Here is a 12132-nt window from a genome sequence, read left to right on the forward strand (position 1 = left end):
TATTACAGGCTAGGTGTTTTTCAACCCCAAAATCTACCTCATACTAATAGCCTCATAAGCTTAAAACTTTCTTGGTTTAAGTTTTTTTTTTCACTTCACTTTTATAATTCTCCCTCTGCTCCCTGCCTCTCTCTCAGACCCACATGGCCCATCATTCACCATCGGTAAGGCCATATGGCTCTGTGGGTCTGGTGTTCAACAACTCTGTGCCTGTGCAGAACCCAAAGGGCACCACCAGTAAGTTCATTGTGTCGTGTGGGCCTTCTTTGCCGTCTCTTCCTGGCCTCCTACACTGCCACCTGGCTGCCTTCATGATCCAGGAAGAGTTTGTGGACCAAGTCCTGGGACTGTCTGACAAGAAGGTGGGATTACACACATACACACAGAAACACACAAATACACTGAAGAAACTAAACGCATTCACAGTCAGGGTTGCTCGTAATGGATGCCAGCCCTACGGCCAGACAGGACTCTCCAGGGAGTGCCCTTGGGCTTCACAGCCCAAACCCTCTGGCCGTAGCTGTCACCACGCTAACACTGCCAGCCCAGCAGACCCAGGGGTGCACAACTACGCAGGCTGCAAAGATCAAAGACAGTGTTTGTGTTTGGGTGTCTGTGTGTGTTTGCGTGTGTGTCGGTAGTTTTGCAGAGCTGGCATGTCAGCAGTACCCCAGCCAGTCTTACGCTAGACCGGACACACAATGATGATGACTGATGATCCACTCCACTGTTTTCCCCTCCTCCTTTCTCCTGTGTCTCTTCTTGTCACTCTCCTCCTCTCTGTGTGCCTCTCCTTCACTTGAACACTTTTCTCCCTCTCATACTTGACTCCCTTTCTTCCCCTCCTTCTTCTCTTATTTGTCTTGCTGTCTCTCACTCCTGCACTACGTCTTGTAGCCTCTTTGTTTTTATCTTTTGTTTTTTTGAGCTACTGTCATTCTCACTTTAAACAATATGTCTCTTTGCTGTCCTTCTTCCTTACCCTACAGTTCCAGAGTCCATACTCCTATTCCCTCCCTTTCGCTCGGGACGGTTCCTAACGCAGCACCGAGCGCAACATCAGGAAAACTATCCAGATATGCATCAGTACATGACCAATACCATCAGACTGGCGTCGTGGATGCGCTGGTCAGCCCTCAAGACTGGGTACTGTAAACTTGTCAAGCCAACTTACTTCAAGTTAAAATGTATTATACCTGAGAGGTAATTCTGTTTGCAGACAGTATGTATGCTTAAGAACATGTGAAAACAGACAACAAAGACCTTGCTTCACACAGAGATCTGGCCCCATGTGGGGCCCCAGCACTAGTTCATGCTAAAATGCTGCAGTAACTGTGCTCAGTGTTTCGTCACTGACAGTAAAATGCAACACTGTCTGCAAGTGCTCATTATTGAGTCTTGTTGCTGCTGGAAAGAGGGAGCTGCCAAAACAGGGAGATGTAATTTGTTCTGGAGTTTGCTACTTTTATTCTCCCTCCTAAACACACAATGGAAGGATGGCTGCAGTGCTTTTATTTGTGTCATTAGTTTTCTGTGCTTTGATCTTTAGGGTATTTTCTCCAAATAATTTTACTTTGCTTTTCCCTCTCTCACGTATTATTGATACTGCATATCAAATAGATACAGTTGTTTCTCATATCTCATACTTAGGCATTGTTTATACAGCATCACAACTGTATATTAATGTGTTCAGCAGAACATCAGTGTTTATTTAACTTGAGCAAAATGGTTGTGTTACACAGAAGACAAGTAAAAACTTTTGTCATATTTCAGTCATGGCTGTGACACAAAATTTTAAACACATTAAAATGCTCTATACTTTAATGAATCGCAGTATAGTGTTTTCAAATGCTGTGTGCACTTAAACCAGTGAATATTAGTCTGAAATTCTGTGCAGTTTTCAAACAGCAGACACATTTAACATATCCCTATGGTGCAGTTTAACAGTTTAATTCAAGTGTTTTATATTTATGTATACATATCTTACACAGAGGGCCCCAGGGATTGATAGCACCAGGTGTATTCAGAGGGTTATATAAAACCATTTCTTTGCTCATAATGAAGTTCTAAACAGGGTTCTGCTGCTATACCTTGTAATATTGGCTCCTTGTTGCATTGTGTTTTGGTTAACAGTCATAGATCAAGCTTCTTTTTTTGCTGAGCTCAGAGGTTCAGGCCCACGTAAGGGATTGTTGCATCACATACTGCGGATGTTGCGCCCCTTAGTTTGAATTCAGCTTTTCATGTCAGAATAATGACAAAACCTGTAAGGAAAAGATTATAGCCCAGTGTGAACAAAGACATCCTCATGTGCGTGAATATTTACAGTACCCTATGCGCACGGGAGTCAGTCACACACTGAAATTCCAGCGAACAGTTTGTTCATGGATCTGAAGCGCATTGTTACTGTCACAACATTGGATGTACATTATCATCTGTAGTGAAGACTCAGCAATGTTGTGCTTTTTAGTACTGTAGCCTGATGGTCATTTCACAATCTCTTCTTTTACCATCAAATGAGGACTGTATATATATATATATATATATATACAGTATATATGTATTTGGTGCTGGGCAACGATTAAAATTTTAATCGCGATTATGCGCATGATTTTCTTGCGATTAATTGCATTGTTACGCGTAAAATTGAATAACGAATTCTTAAGTGTATTGCGCAATTTTAATTTAAATGTACTGCTATATACAAAAAAGTGTAATAACATGTGGTTTGCAAACACTTTAAACAAATAAGGTGCTTTTTTACCAGCAGTATTCCCTTTACACCGTAGCAATAAAAAATTTCTTGTAAATCTCAACTTAAACATTAATGTAATCAAATCAAATATTAAACCAAAGCTATTTGCCACTGCCAGGGCATTACCTTTTATCTAGCGTTTAAGTTACCATCAGAGTGCAGTTTTTCTTGTTTGTCAACAGTATCAGCATCAGGTATCTTTTATCAGGGAGCAGAAGAAACAGTCTGTTCAGTACGGTCGGGATGATGTCTACAAAACTACATTGAAACTCGTGATGGACGTTGGCATGCGGGGGTGGGGGTGGGTGGTGGGGGGTAGCGGCCTTGGACAAGGCAGATCTGTTTCTTTTATATTTACATTGCATTTCATGTTTCCTATTATGCAAATGAACCTTTCTCATAGAATTTTATTTGTTATTTAACATTTCTTGTTGCAAGCTGATTTTCAGAAAACCTTTAGCAAATGCTTTGAAAAGTGGTGGGGACATGTCCCCAGTGTCCCCAGTGTAAATGGCACCTATGGTACTGTGCAACGATTAAAATTTTTAATTTTTAATTGTAATTAATCGCACTGTTATGAGTCCAGAGCCACGATCATAACAGGCAACGTCTGAGCAACTGGTTGTCATATATATTCGTTTTTCTTGTTTTTTTTCTGAGCAGGTATAAGAAGAAACATTTTTCTTTTATCAGGGCAGCATAAACAGTCTATGTTCAGTAGCAATGTCCCTGTCAGAGTGAGGTGAAGTGGCACGTTGCGAACAACAGTTTCCAGAATCTATTACTGTTAACTGAATAGGACATCAACAGCAGGGAATTTGCATGGCAGAGCTACAGCTAGGCTACAGCTGTGTGGCACACAGAGCTGTTGCCTTGGTTAATGTCCATAGAACACCTGCCGTTTACTCGCGAAGCCCTTGTCTCCCTTTCTGATCATCGGAGCAAAGAGCAACCACTGGGCCAAACAACTACGTTGTGATTTTAAGAACGTTTCTAAGACCGACATTTTCCCCAATACTAACCAGCATGCAGTGTGTAGCTATCCACTTCACTATGGGATTTGATCGCTGTCTTGTTTTTGTTTATCTACTTCTCCCACACACTGCATGCAACGTAGTCAGTCGAAGTCTCCCTCCACTGCTTGTTTGGGTGGGTGATTTGTAGCTGATCAACATCCCATCCCTCCTGTTACCCATGGTCTGACTGTAGTGTATAAAATAATTGTTGGCGTTAATTAATTAATGCGTGCCTAGTCCTAAGTCGTGCCCAAAGAGAGAGAGAGAGAGAGAGAGAGAGAGAGGAGAGAGAGAGAGAGAGAAGAATAGTCTGGAAAAATGTACATTATTTGTTTGAGAGAATTATTGATTTTCTTTCTCCTTAAGTCATCGTGTGACCAGATTTATCTTGGAATGAGAAGACTGAAAACAACCTGATTACTGTGTGCTGAATATGAAGCTACAGCCGCATCAGGCATAGCCTAGCATAAAGACTGGAAACAGGGAAAAGAACAAGCCTTGCTCTGTTCAAAATATTCAACAAAAACCACCAGCAGCTCTTAACTGACTATTAACATGTTGTATCTCATTTATTTAATCCATTTAAAACCACATTGTTTGTATGCTAACTGTCTCCTAGCTCCTAGCTAATAGCTTCATATTTCAGACAGACCTGAGAATGGCATCAATCTTCTCATCTAACTCTTGTCAAGAAAGAGAATGATATTGTAATATTTTCTAATAATGTTTCCCAAAATGTTGAACTAAGTGTAAAAATGACAGTTTGTGGTTTTAAAGGGGGGGTTGTGAAAGACTTTTTCTTGGCCTGGTGCACAAGACTCCAGGCAGTCGGCTGTAAGCCTCAAATATAATCGACAATTGTAAGCGTGCGCTCATATCTCTCGGCAAGAACGTGAATAAGCATCCTTCCTAAAATGTTGAACTATCTTTAAAGCCTTTAAAGCGTGTCAATGTCTCCTCGCAGCTTGTCACAGGTGTTTGCAGGCAATTTAATCAAAAGTAATGTGCTACTCATGGATTGTTTTTAATAGCTTTTACAAGGTACAAATATTCAGCACATCAGAAAAATGTAAAGAATAAACCCTAATACCTAAATATGTTTTTTTATTCTATCATTTCATGTTAATCATGTCACAACCCCTCAAATTATTAAACAAACCCCTTGACAGGCTGGAACCCCCTGGTCTAGATAGTAAATCCAGAACTTGTGGTTCTCTTACAGAAAGCTAGATGCTTTCATTTACGACGCTGCTGTGCTGAACTACATGGCGGGCAGAGATGACGGCTGTAAGCTGGTCACTATCGGCAGCGGTTACATCTTTGCCACAACAGGTTATGGTATCGCCTTGCAGAAAGGATCCTACTGGAAACGCCTGGTTGATCTGGCCATACTAGGCATCATAGGAGATGGTGAGGCACTCACATGCATCCATATTCTTCACCATCTCAGTCACATTGCATTGAAGTTTAAGTTTCTAAGTTGTTGCTGGCGTTTCATATTATTACAGTTGTGCCATTGCTCAGCTTCCCCCCCCCAACCTCTCCCTCTCTTCTCCCTCGCTCTGTCAGAAAGCTATCAGGGGCTAGTCTTAACACACCATTTCATCATCATTACTCTGTGTGGGTTTTTGTGTGTGTGTGTGTGTGTGTCCACCATGTCCTGTTATGTTTACTCCTCCAGATTGTTCTGTATAATAAGCTGTGAGATGGTGCGAATGGAAGAAAGAGAATGAGCCAGACAGAAATCAAACTGCTGAAACCACTAAAGTGCTTCGCTTCACACCCAGCCTTTTTATTCAGGGCAAACACACGCATGCGCATGTGACACACAAACACACTCTGTCTGATAATAATTCCTCCCATCTTTCCTTATCACACCATCACTATCAATTCTTCCCCTCCTCCTACAACCGTTTTTTCAGTCCACCTCCTGTCTCCTTTCCATTACGATCTATTTACCACTTCACCTCTTTCCTCTCCTCCATTCTCTCCATCTTCCCTTATAATGATTCGCCCTTTTCCCACACACCTCTCTTATTCCCTCTGCTGCCTCTCTTTTTCTCTTACCTCCTTTTACTTTTTTCCTTCATTCCTCAGCCCTACCTGCTGCCATCTTAAACCTTTACTTTTTCTCTACCTTTCTGACAGGTGAGATGGAGGAGCTGGAGGCCCAGTGGCTGACTGGTATCTGCCACAACGAGAAGAACGAGGTGATGTCCAGCCAGCTGGATGTGGACAACATGGCGGGTGTCTTCTACATGCTAGCCACAGCCATGGGCCTCTCCATCCTCACCTTCATCTCTGAACACCTTTTCTACTGGAGGCTGAGATACTGCTTCACTGGTGTTTGCACTGGGAGGCCGGTCTGCTCTTCACTATCAGCAGGGTGAGGAGAGGGAAATGTATCCGATAACCCTTCTCCTAGCAGGAACCTTTACCAGGAACTAGCAATTTACCTTACCTGCATTTTGACAGCAGAAACATAGTCCAGTTTTGGTTCCTGCGTAGCAGTTTCTGCCCTCGTTGCTTCTGAGTTAGTACTTCCAAATTATTTCTGTTTGCAGTGCTGAAGGCCACTTATTAATTGTAAGAAAGCACTGGTTGCAATATCAATATGAGTATCAGGACTCGGGATGGGAACTTCCTCATAATATTATTGACGTTTAAATTTAAAGGCGACTTGCACACTACCTCAAAACAGAAGAGAAGAGAGTGAGTGGTCTAAACACATAGAGAATCAACAAGCAAAACAAAACTTAACTGTTTTTGCAAATAGTTTCAATGCGGTTACATACTGAAGCAGAAAAATAACAGGAAAAAACTCACAGCACAATATTGAGATTTTGAAGACAGCCGTCAAGCCTTTGTGGTGTTTAACAACATCAATTCAGACATCACACAGGAAATTACAAAAACGATTACTCTGTTGCTGTCTTGTTGTGGGCAAAAAAGGCATCTCAAAGCAGTTGTTTTTTTAGTCCTTTATGTGTCTTAATTTGCCTAATCTTCATGGTTCTTCAGATGCGGTAAAAATACAAACAGGAATGTGCAGATGTGTATGATATATATACAGTATCTCACAAAAGTGAGTAATATTTGATTTTATCTTTTCATGTGACAACACTGAAGAAAGTGAGTACACCCCTAAGTGAAAATGTCTAAATTGGGCCCAAAGTGTCAATATTTTGTGTGGCCACCATTATTTTCCCGCACTGCCTTAACCCTCTTGGGCGTGGAGTTCACCAGAGCTTCACAGGTTGCCACTGGAGTCCCCTTCCACTCCTCCATGACAACATCACAGAGCTGGTGGATGTTAGAGACCTTGCACTCCTCCACCTTCCATTTGAAGATGACCCATAGATGCTCACTAGGGTTTAGGTCTGGAGACAAGCTTGGCCAGTCCATCACCTTTACCCTCAGCTTTTTTAGTAAGGCAGCGGTCGTATTGGAGGTGTTGTACGATGTTGGAATACTCATACATCTATTTCCCAAAGACAACCTCTGGATATGCTGCTGACCATGTGCACTCAAGTTCTTTAGTCGACCATGGCGAGGCCTGTTCTGAGTGGAACCTGTCCTGTTGAACCGCTGTTTGGTCTTGGCCACCGTGCTGCAGCTCAGTTTCAGGGTCTTGGCAATCTTCTTATAGCCTAGGAGAGAGGAGAGCAACCATTCTTTTTTTCAGATCCTCAGAGAGTTCTTTACCATGAGGTGCCATGTTGATCTTCCAGTGATCAGTATGAGGGAGTGTGAGAGTGATAACACCAAATTTAACACACCTTCTCCGCATTCACACCTGAGACCTTGTAACACTGTGTCACATGACACCGGGGAGGGAAAATTGCTAATTGGCTAATTTGGACATTTTAATTTAGGGGTGTACTTACTTTTGTTGCCAGCAGTTTAGACATTAATGGCTGTGTGATGTGTTATTTTGAGGGGACAGCAAATTTACACTGTTCTACAAGCTGTCCACTCACTACTTTAGATTATAGCAAAGTGTCATTTCTTCAGTGTTGTCACGTGAAAAAAGATATAATCAAATATTGATCAAAAATGTGAGGGTGTACTCACTTTTGTGAGATACTGTATGTCGGAAACACGCAATACTTACTGTTAAGATGTAAAGGATTCTGGGTATGTATGTGTGCCCATCTGAAGTAGAAATGAATTTACTGCTGCGCATATGGACGGCAGGATAGAGGAGTCAAACAGCTAAGAGGATGATGTGGATACAAACTCATATAGATACACACAAAGCTCTCTCTGTATCTCTCACCCACACACATACACAAGTCTGGTCTAACTAAGTTAAAAATGGTAACACATGTAGGTGCAGTGGAGTGAGGGACAGACTTGACCACACACACACACACACACACACACCTAAATATACACACATAAAACTGAAATGAGCACACCCAGACAGTCCAATCATTCATTATTCATATGTCATGTCTCTGTGTTAGGCAGGGCTTTTATTCCAGACGAACAGCATTTCACACATTAAGTGTTTTACAAAAAGAGTGCAATATGTGTCTGTGTGAGTGTGTGTGTTTGTCTGTCTCTCGGTGTGCACATGCCGTTAGAGCAGCGATACTGGAGGTTAAGTGGCTCTAGGAAGAACATCTCCTTGCACTCAAAGGTCCCCTCCAGTGACATCATTGCCTAAATTTAATTTTCTGGGCGCCTCTGAAAGCAGTTCATCTTAAAAAGTGGCGATTATCTCTTCTAGCCACATTACAAAACAAAATGAGGTTAAGGTTTGCAGAAAACGCACTGGCGGAAAGGATGCAGCAGTCTCTTAATTCACCATGCAAGAAAATTAGTGTTGTGAATGTTTGAACTTTCTTTTGTGAAGGGAATTAACTCTTCTATTATCTAATGTCTCTCTCCTCTCATTTCCTTCCCTTTTCTCTTTTGTCCTTTCCTTTCCTTTAATTTCCTCTATTCGCCTCTCAGGGTATATGGAGCTGTATCCATGGTGTTCATATAGATATGAAGAAAAAGAATCCTGAGCTGGGCTTCAGTCCACAAGCCAACATGCTGCATCTACTCAAGTCTGCCAAGTCCATGGCTTTGTCTTCTCCCAAACGCAACACTGTCCTCTTGCAGCCTAGCATCCTAGTTGTTATGACGGGTAAAGGTACTATAACACTGTTACACACAGTAGACCATAAAGTCTATATTTTGAATAAAATTTATAACAAAATGTATATATTCTACCCTCACAGATAAGGTAAACATGGCACCAGTGATAGGACTGTCCACACATTCAGAGGTTACCATGAATTTTCTATACGGTCTACATAAGCACATTTAAAGGTGACTCCCTTCACCTTGTTGTGGACTCCAGAGTGGCATAAGCTCTTCTCATTATTAGAAACACATTAGATGACACACACAGCGTGCCAGGGCAGTAGATAGTGTATCAGTGGCTGATCCATCCAACTGCCATCTATTGTATCTGCTGTCTGAGGTGCATCTCTCCTTGTCTCCTAGGTAACTCACTCCATAGTCTGCCCCCAAAGGGTCCTGGTCTCTATAGCAACGCCGCTGGTCCACAGGGTTTCCTGTCACTGTCCGGGCGACACAAAAACCTCCTCAACAATGCTGCGCCATTTCCTGTGCAACAAAAAGCTCCCACTCATCAGACCAGCCCCAACAAGCCCCAGCTGTCAATCACCAATGACAATGGCAAGACTCGCCTCGCCGGGCCTGCCTGCTCTGCATCAAAACCTCGAGCCCTGTGGAAAAAGTGTGGAGACACTGAAGACCCAACCAAGTGTCACATCTCCAGGCCACGGCCAAAGCCCCACCCCAGCGTCTGGACCTGGACCTCCACCAATGAAGAGCCAGCGCTACCTGCCTGAAGAGCCGCCACACTCTGACATCTCGGAGTGCTCCAGCCGACCGCCATCACACAAAGATTCAGATTCCATGGGGGCAAGGGGTGGATTCAAGCCCATCAATCAGCTGAGGAAAAGGGGTGGGGGAGGAGGAGGGGAGCTGGGGGCGGAGGATCCAAGATCTACTCTATTGATTCAGACCAGGCCAGTCTCCAGTCCGCTCCCCCCTACCAGCGAGACAGTCAGGGGGGAGGTGATGACCACAGTTATCCTCCAGACCTGTTTCCACCTGACAGCACATACTCTCACACTCACACACTCTCCCACCAGGCAGATGCACCCATTTTGCAGCTGAGTGCCAGCCTGCTACATCACAGTCACAGTGCTGAGGCCGACCTGCACTCCCTGAAGGACAAGAAATACAGCACGTACACACACAGCAGGTATCATGTTCAGCAGAAAATGAACACCATGACCAAGTGCTTTTATAGGTTTTTTTGTGTATAATCGGTTCTCTCTCTCTCTCTCTCTCTCTCTCTCTCTCTCTCTCTCTCTCTCCCCAGCGTGAAGGACAAAGCTGGAGGTTCATTCGAATCTCCAGGCGCAGGTCAGGGGACACAGGGTGCCAGGCCCGGCCACTGTCGCTCCTGCCTGACTAAGCTGAGTGGTTACTCCGGCCTTTACACTGTCCGCTCACCACAGGCTCGCTGTGATGCCTGCGCCCACCTGGGAAACCTGTACGACATCAGCGAAGACCACCTGCACTCACACTACTCCCACACACACACTCACCCACACAGCGGTGACATGTTTACACATTACCTTCCCCAGAGCGAGCTGGGCCTGGTGGGCGAAGGGGACGGGCTAGTCAGCCACTTCGAGCCCTCCCCTTCCTCCCCATCTCCTCTACCCACCTCGTCGCCGGCCCAGCACCTTCAGCTGAGTCGTCAGCACTCCTATGAGAACGTGCTTCCGGACGGCATTCCCGAGCGGCAGTCGCAGCAGCACACCCACCTGCGGGGGCTGAGCCTGCCTGACAGAGATAGGGAGAGGGAGCTGACCCTAGAGGAGGGGGCCTATGCTAATGTTCTCACAATGCGCTCTGATCGTCCGTTCAGCAGCCGCAGCCCCCCATCTCCATCACCCTCCCACCACCACAGTTTGGACACCCCTATGCCTCTCCCCCGGCGCTCAAAGAGTCTCTTCCCCGATCGGCCCTCTCACAACCCTTTCCTCCAGTCAGCCGCTGGCACGACACTACGAGATCCTGCCCCCCAGGCTGTCACGCGCATGCCACAGAGAAGTTCCGCCCACGAGCTCTATAAGCAGCGAATGCCGCTGTCGCTTACCCTCGGTAACCATGGCAGCCATCACAACAACCAGCATGGCGGCCATGTTGATCAACAGGTGTTCTACCCTCAGCAGGAGCCCCCTGTGGTGGCCTACATGGTCCCACCTGCTGCCTCTCAGCCAATGAGCTATGTGACAGCGCCGCGAGCCTCAAGCGCAGGCGGCAACAGGCCCCGGCTCTACCGCCGCATGCCCAGCATCGAGTCTGACGTCTGAGAGTCACACATAACACGCTTACTCTCACTGAAACACATTAACACACACGCATGCAAGGAAGAGGTGTGTGTGACCGGACCAGGCAGCTCTGATTCCAAGCATATATACAGAAACACACACACAGACACACACAAGTAAAAGATGAGGGTGTCTGCTCTGGACTAAAAGGTTAATGGTGATGCTGAGTAAGTAAATAATTGTTTCTTTATCACACAACCTTTATAGGGCAGGGTAGGGCCACAGGGACACCTGGAGGCACAATACAAGATGAAGAGTGTGTGTGAGTGTCAGTGTGTGTACTAGCCTGAAGCTGTGGGCAACAAGGCACAAACTGACAATACGTCTGACAAGACGGATCAAATCCTGGTGGAATAAGAGGGACACTGTACACGGAGTCAAGCACCAACAGTGGGATCGGATGGAGGTACAACAGTGTGTTTGGAAGATGAGCCGACCTGTCCGCCCTCTCACCAGCCTCTTGGAGATGAAGGGGACACACAAAAAACCCTTTCTATCTGAGATTACACACATATATTTCACCTCAACATGCCCACCCCCTCTCCAGGACTCTCCTGTTGCACTATGATTTCTACAGTCAACCCGTATGTTGTCTGAGCCTCCAAACTGCACTGCCAGCATGGCTTAAAGAGTAGTAAACTACACTAGAGTAATCCTTGACTTGAATGGAAATGACTTTCTTTGTAATAGACTAGACTGGGAGCAGCTGGTCAGGACACAGATCTGAGAAGTGTATCAGCTCCTGCTCGCAGATGTACAAACACTTGAACACACACACGCACACTGTGTCTGTTTTTAAGGTGAAGTAAAAACTACAGACTGTTTGTTATTGTTGATGTCAGTTGATTGAACATTCCAAAAAGTGGACCAAATATGGCCGCCAGTAAAAGCCTATCAGGACGAGAGTGTGTGTTCGAGTGTTTCTAGG

At 44.8% G+C, this 12132-nt stretch overlaps 1 pseudogene; it reads left to right on the forward strand.

Annotated features, from left to right (window-relative positions):
* Positions 1 to 137: 137 nt before the first annotated feature.
* On the forward strand, positions 138 to 11311 carry LOC119911251 (annotated as a pseudogene).
* The last annotated feature ends 821 nt before the right edge of the window (positions 11312 to 12132 follow it).

Source organism: Micropterus salmoides, unplaced genomic scaffold (assembly GCF_014851395.1).
Source record: "Micropterus salmoides isolate LMB-PRFRI ecotype aquatic unplaced genomic scaffold, ASM1485139v1 Ms_hic_scaffold_1984, whole genome shotgun sequence".
In the NCBI taxonomy this organism is placed as follows: domain Eukaryota; kingdom Metazoa; phylum Chordata; class Actinopteri; order Centrarchiformes; family Centrarchidae; genus Micropterus; species Micropterus salmoides.